This window comes from Euleptes europaea, chromosome 1 (genome assembly GCF_029931775.1).
Source record: "Euleptes europaea isolate rEulEur1 chromosome 1, rEulEur1.hap1, whole genome shotgun sequence".
Classification (NCBI taxonomy): domain Eukaryota; kingdom Metazoa; phylum Chordata; class Lepidosauria; order Squamata; family Sphaerodactylidae; genus Euleptes; species Euleptes europaea.
In genome coordinates, this window is record NC_079312.1 from 62,445,707 (window position 1) to 62,452,728 (window position 7,022).

Below are 7,022 nucleotides of genomic sequence, written 5' to 3' on the forward strand. Positions count from 1 at the left end.
ACAGTGGGATGGTTCAGTGGTGGAACACCAACTTTGCAGGCAGCAGGTCTCAGGTTCAATCCCTGGCATCTCCAATTAAAAGGATTAAAGTAGACATGATGCAAAAGGCTTCCAGCTGAAATCAGGGATTGTTGTTGCTAGCCAGAGTAGATAGCACTAACCAATGGACTTACTCAGTTTAGCCCTATTCACAAGTTACATTGAATGCCTGCATGATCCATGTGCAGCATATGCTTAATTTTTCTTTTTCTGTGCGTTGCATAATTTCCGTGTTACATGCAATGCACGTACTGCTGAATGTGCAACTGAAACTCCACATTTATCCAGGTAATAATCCCATTTCATTTTAAAATTAAAAATATGTAGGCTCTTTCTTACAAATAGATGTGCAGGCCTATATGCAGAATGTACATGCAATCCCTGTAACATATAAACAGGGCTAATATAAGGCAATTCCCTGTAGGGATGTTGGAAAAAAAAATTGGGAAAATTCGGATTCAGCAAAATCTGGCCCGTTTTGATCTGGGAAATGCCGAAGTCCGAACTCCGCCGCTTCGGTTCTGTGGAATTCGGCACGAGATTTGTGTTTGGGGAAAAATTCTGCCAAATAAAGCTGCCAGTGGGGATCAATTTAAAGAGCCACCCGCCTGCCTTCTCGGGAGCCGGGAGAAGGCAGGCGGGTGGCTCTTTAAACAGATCCCCACTGCCAAGACCCACCCGCCCGCCTTCTCGGGGCTCCCAGGAAAGTGGGCAGGTGGCTCTCTAAACTGCTCAGCGCTGCCATGGCTGGCAGCATAGAGCAGTTCAAAGACCCACCCGCCCGCCTTCCCGAGGCTCCCGGGAAAGTGGGCGGGTGGGTCTTTAAGCTGATCCATGCTGCCAGCCATGGCAGCACGGATCAGTTCAAAGCCCCCCCGCCCCCCTTCCTGGGGCTCCCAGGAAAGCGGGCAGGGGGTCTTTAAGCTGATCCACGCTGCCAGCCATGGCAGCACGGATCAGTTCAAAGCCCCCCCGCCCCCCTTCCCGGGGCTCCCAGGAAAGTGGGCAGGTGGGTCTTTAAGCTGATCCATGCTGCCAGCTATGGCAGCACGGATCAGTTCAAAGCCCCCCCACCCCCCTTCCCAGGGCTCCCAGGAAAGTGGGCGGGTGGCTCTTTGAACTGCTCCACGCTGCCATGGCTGCCAGCGCAGATCAGCTTAAAGGCCCACCCGCCCACTTTCCTGGGAGCCTTGGGAAGGGGGGAAGGGGGGCTTTAAAGTGCTCTGCACTGCCAGGGATGGCAGTGCAGAGCAGTTCAAAGACCCCCGCCCGCTTTCCTGGGACCAGGGAAGGTGGGCGGGTGTGTCTTTGAACTGCTCCGCAGAGATTGGGGGGGAGATTGGGGGGTTAGGAAGGCGATCCCGGAGCCAGGATCGCCAGGGAGATTGGGGGGGAAAGGGAAGGCGATCCTGTCCCCCACTGGGTTGAGCTCTCTGGAAGGCAAGCTTTCTGTATATAAGGCAGCATATAGGAACGGGATCATCACTTTCCTGTACATACATTGGTTAATGAAAAGAAATACGTTTCAGAAGACTGGAAAATGTTTGTTTACATTATGAAGCCATTAACATCAATTGAAAGCTAGTTACTTTATAAACAACTTTTGAATACCAAAGGAAAATATTTCAGCAGAAGAGAAATTGTAATTAGGGATAAAAGTTACAGTGGCCAGTAAATTGGCAAAAAACATTTTGATTGGTAAAAAAGGCTGCAGAAATTTTCCCAATACAAAGGAGGGGCTATGGCTTAGTGATAGAGCATCTGCTTGGCATGCAGAAGGTTCAATCCCTAGGGTTCAATCCCTACCATCTTCCATTAAAAGGATCAAGTAATAAGTGATGTGAAAGACCACTCTGAGGGAGCAGCTGCCAATCTGAATAAACAATACTTACCTATAAGGCAGGTAGTTTCATGTGACCTGTACATGGCATCAATAAACATCTCTTTTGTTTTAGAAAACTGTGGTTATAAGCTACTTTGAACATATACTGTAAGCACACCTACAAAAAAATAAAAACATCCTAAACATACTGGATATAAGTCCCATTGATACAAATGGAATTTATTACCACTTAGATGTGGAAGATGTAGGATGAAACTTCTATACCATCATCTTCAAATAAGAAATATTATTTTTGATAGTTTAAATGAAAACATACCCTATCTCTGCAGCACAAGTTATACATTAAAGCAGACATGCACTTGTTACTGATAAAAGCTCACTTTATTTGCTGCATTTATAACTTGCTTGCAAAGTAGCTCGTACAGTGGTATATGAGAAGAGTTTTAGCCCTTCTTTTTACCTCCTTTAAAATAGATTGGGGAATAAAAACTCAGCACTGTACTTGAGTACAGGGCTTTGGGAATAAATTTAAGCAGGTCTACTCAAACATAAGTCCACTGGTATTCCACGGGGTTCACTTCCCAGGAAAGAGTCATTGGTGTTGTAACCTATCAATAACAGAACAACCCATTGATATATACGGTACATGGTTCAGTAATAGAGTTGTTAGCTCCAACTTGGGAAATTACTGGACATTTGGGGGCAGTGCCTGAGAAGCTGAAGTTTGGGGAGGAGACAGAGTTCAGCAGGGATGTGATTCCAGAGTATCTGCCCTCAGAAGCTGCCATTTCTTCAAGGGGAACTGATCTCTGTAGTCTGTTGATCAGTTGTAGTTCTCAAAGAACTCCAGGCCCCATCTGAAGGCTACTCACAATACTCAATACAGAATCTGTAAATCTTTTAATATAACTCTGTTTGCTGGTTTAATCCTTAGTATGACCTAAGAGTAGGCCAACACAACAACAAGAGTAGGCCCACCATGCAAAACACAACCTCCAGCTCCAGAGGAAGTTTCAGCAACTGCCTCTCTGGCTTCTTCACATATCTGGTAAATATAGCTTTGGGATCCTATAAAAATTCAATTTCTGACTGCTGGAACTTCCCGTCCATCTTTGTGATCAAGCGATTGAGATGGGAAGCCTCCTCCGAGAATCTGCTAGCATTTTCTTTGTCCCTCTTCATTCTCCATCTGTTCCAGCTGGGACAACCAGAGCCGCTTGTTCTTCTCAAGGTAATTGGGCATCTGCTCAAAGGCTGCCTTGGTCTTTTCCTTCTCTGCTTGTATCTTTGTCAAAAAAAATTGGCATTTCTACTTATCCACCATCTTCTGTTCTTGAAGCTTTTTTCGCTCTTGCTCCAGAGACTGTAGCTGCACCTGAATCTCTTTCTTATAATTCAGGAAAGCCTCCTCTACAGGAAGCACCCTGTGATTTTGGTGTTCCATGGATCGGCCACACACCACACAGATGGGGGCTCAGTCATTGTGGCAGAAGAGTTTCAGGGGCCCTTGATGCTTGCTGCACCCTCCCCACCTCCCCTTTACTCCTTTTCCTGCCTGAAGTTTCTTGGCTATTTCTACAACATTTGCCAGTTGCCGGTTTGGCCTGAAGTTCCTTGGCTGGATGGTTTCTCAGCACTGAGGACAGGAAGTGTTGGCGTTGGGATCCCCTAAGCACTGGGTGATGTGGGCTTGGCAGAAAGTGTGCCCACAGTCAACAGTCATCGGATCTTTGAAGAACTCCAGGCAGATAGAACAAATTGCCTCAATGCAGAGCTCCTTGATGGAATTCCCAGCTGCCATTGATCTTCCTCCCTGCCTGCTATCCCACTGAGCGAAACCCCTTCAGAACAACCACTCGATTGGTGCAGCCAAAACACAACCCACACACCATGTGTGGTGGACCACAGGATCTTAACAAGTTTCCTTTTTTATTATTTTGTATGCTTGGGACTGCAAAAACAGGACATACCAAAGGTGACAAAATGATTGTCTTCAACTTGGTGGACCACATTCTGTACAAAATCAGTAACACGTGTTTCCTTCAAAGGTTAGCTCAGTGCAAGCTGACTGCCAGCTTTGCCACTTTTGCATCCTTAAACCGAGCACCTCAGAGTAATAGCATGAAGAAGATGCCAGTCATAGGCTCACTCATTTAATTAATAATGAAGTAGTAAGCATAAAAATAATCAATGAATGAAATACAGTGAACAACACCTGCTGAAAGAGAAGGATTTTCTTCTAGGTGTTTTTTATTGAAGGATGAAAGAATAATTAGCAGTTTTTCAGTGTAGTTCTGTCTAGGGCTGTTGAAAAGAAATTTGGTAAAATTCGGATTCGGCAAAATTTGACCCGTTTTGATTCAGGAAAGGCCGAAGGCCGAACTCCCCCAATTCGGATCCGTGGAATTCAGCACGCAATTCGAAGTTCGGGGAAAAATCGGTCCCCCCCCAAAATCGCCAATTGGAATAAAGGCATTAAAAACACATTCGCGCCTTTCCGCGGCTCTGGGGGGGCATGTTTGGAGGTAATGTCCCAAAATTTCAGTGTAGCTTCAGGGGATCCTTCTTGCAAGAACCTCTAAGTTTTGTGAAGATTGGGTCAGGGGCCCCCGAGTTATGGGGCCCGGAAGGGGTCCCCTCATCTGCTCATTGGAATAAAGCCATTAAAAGGGATGTACTAAAACGAATGACAAGTTAGCCCATTGGAAGCAATGGGAGAGGCTGCCCAGCCCATTGAAGATAATGGGAGAGGGGAATGGCAGTTGACTTGCATTGACTCCACTGAAATACAGGCTAGCCCAGTCGAAACAACAGGAGCGGCTGCACAGCCCACTGGAAACAATAGGAACCAGCCAGAGAGAGACTCACTGACCCACAGTTAACTCCACACGAAGTTGGCAACTGGTGAAAACAGTAGAAAGCACAGTCCCACACAGAGGCAATGAAGCCCACCCCCCAGCAGAACAGGTAAACCCACCCCCCTTTGGCTTCCCCCCCTCACACACACACACACACACAGAGAGAGAGAGAGAGAGAGAGAGACAGAGAGAGAGAGAGAGAGAGAGAGAGAGAGAGAGAGAGAGAGAGAGAGAGAGAGAGAGAGAGAGAGAATCTCCCACACACACACACACATACACACACACAGGAAAAAATTATAGAGAATTATAGAGAAAAGCCCCCAAATGGGTCTTACTGTGGATGTCTTCTTCTCTTCTATCAGGAGCAGGGACTGGGAGTTAGGACTCAGGAGTAATCCAATATGATTCTAGCAGACTCACACACACATACGCTCTGGCATGGGAGGTTTTGCCTTGGATTTGACGCTCTCTAGATGCACATTAAGGATTGCCTGCTCCCATTCATTCCAATAGGTGGATGGGGGGGACCCCATAACTCGGGGTTGCCTTTTAGTCAGACCCCCAGGCCGGGGTAATGGTATGGCCCAACTGCCGAGGCAACCAGACCCCCAGGCCGGGGTAATGGTACGCCCCAACGCGAATGAGTTTTTAAAGGCTGTAATGGGCAGATGGGTGGGGGGGACCCCTTCCGGGCCCCATAACTCAGGACCCCCTGCCCCAATCGTCACCAAACTTGGGGGTTCTTGCAAGAAGGGTAACTTCAAGCTATGCTGAAAAGTTGGGGCCTCTACCTCCGCAAATGCCCCCCCCCCAGAGCCACAGACAGGCGCGAATGTGTTTTTAATGCCTTTATTCCAATTGGTGATTTTGGAGGGGGACCCCTTCCGAGCCCCATATCTCGGGACCCCCTGACCCAATCTTTACAAAACTTGGGGTTCTTGCAAGTAGGGTTCCCTCAAGCTACACTGAAATTTTGGGACCTCTACCTCCAAAAATGCCCCCCCGGAACCGCAGAAAGGCGCAAATGTGTTTTTAATGGCTTTAAATGGCTGAATGCTGCTACTTGCTTACTAACTGATGGTTATGCTGATGATTCGGAGTCCCCGAATTTGCTGAATTTATTCAGTGATCGCCCCGAACTCACTGAATTCGGCTTGTTGTTTTCCCACCTTTTTTTAATTTGGTTCCATCCAAACTAGAAACCGCCGAATTGGGGAAAATTCTGCTGTTTTCGGTTCGGAATGAACAGAATCGACAGCCCTAGTTCTGTCTGCCTGATATTTTTGTCAAATAAATAAACTTTGTAAAACATGAATTTTTATTGCAACAATGAACAAATAAATTCCATATTTCATTAGGCCACAAACACTACCCTGATTCCATATCTCACCATTACCTCTTCAAACCATAGTTATACACTGCAAGGAGGAGGAAGAGGAGGAGAAATCCACATTTTATAAAATCCATATTTTTAAAGTACAGTATTATTCCCCCCAGTAGGGTAAACTGCACCTGTGGAGGAGATAATTTTGATGGGAAACTGGTGTAATGGAACAATGTTAAATAATTCCCCTGCCACCAAACAATTTGGTAGCCACCTTCAATTGTGTTTAAAAAGTCACAAGACAAATTCATATTTGTGCATAATATGTTGTTTGGCTGATTGGCTCTTGAATGATGTCCACATTTCCAGTGAAGCAAGGCAGTAAGGGACCAGCCATGACAGAAGAGATGCATCTAGACTCATACCTTGGGCCCTCATTCCTCTCAAACTGCATCTCCTACTATACTCCTGTTTTACTCCTTTATTCCACTTATGCTCCTCAGACTGCTTTTTCTATTGGTACCCTCACCTGGATTGTTCATTAGGTAGCAGCTCAAGAGAATTCTCTGTGGTAGGTCCATTCCTCTGGAATGACTAGACAGAGACGTTATGAAAGATCTCCTTTTGTTTTAATTATTTTTTCTTCACCAACCACCACTATCACTCCAGAGATTTATGATTTCTCTCTTATTGTTTTCCTATCCCACCCTTTTTATGAATAAGGGATCTACCAAAAACTTTTTCTTTCTTTATATAAGTAAGAATATGACACAGGAGAGGCTTAATGAAATAAAAACTCAACACTTTTGTCTCTTTTGGGGAAATGGCAAAATCAGGGTTGCAGGAAAGGTTTCAAGAAATAAACTAGGCAGATTAAACAATAACAGGAATGAGGAACTAAAGATATATGTAAACAATAGATATTTTGTAATCAGGGTGTATCTGATGTATTTCACAG

At 45.6% G+C, this 7,022-nt stretch overlaps 1 pseudogene; it reads right to left on the reverse strand.

Annotated features, from left to right (window-relative positions):
- Nucleotides 1-2,812: 2,812 nt before the first annotated feature.
- Nucleotides 2,813-3,683, reverse strand: LOC130475266 (zinc finger protein RFP-like; annotated as a pseudogene).
- Between the last annotated feature and the right edge of the window lie 3,339 nt (nucleotides 3,684-7,022).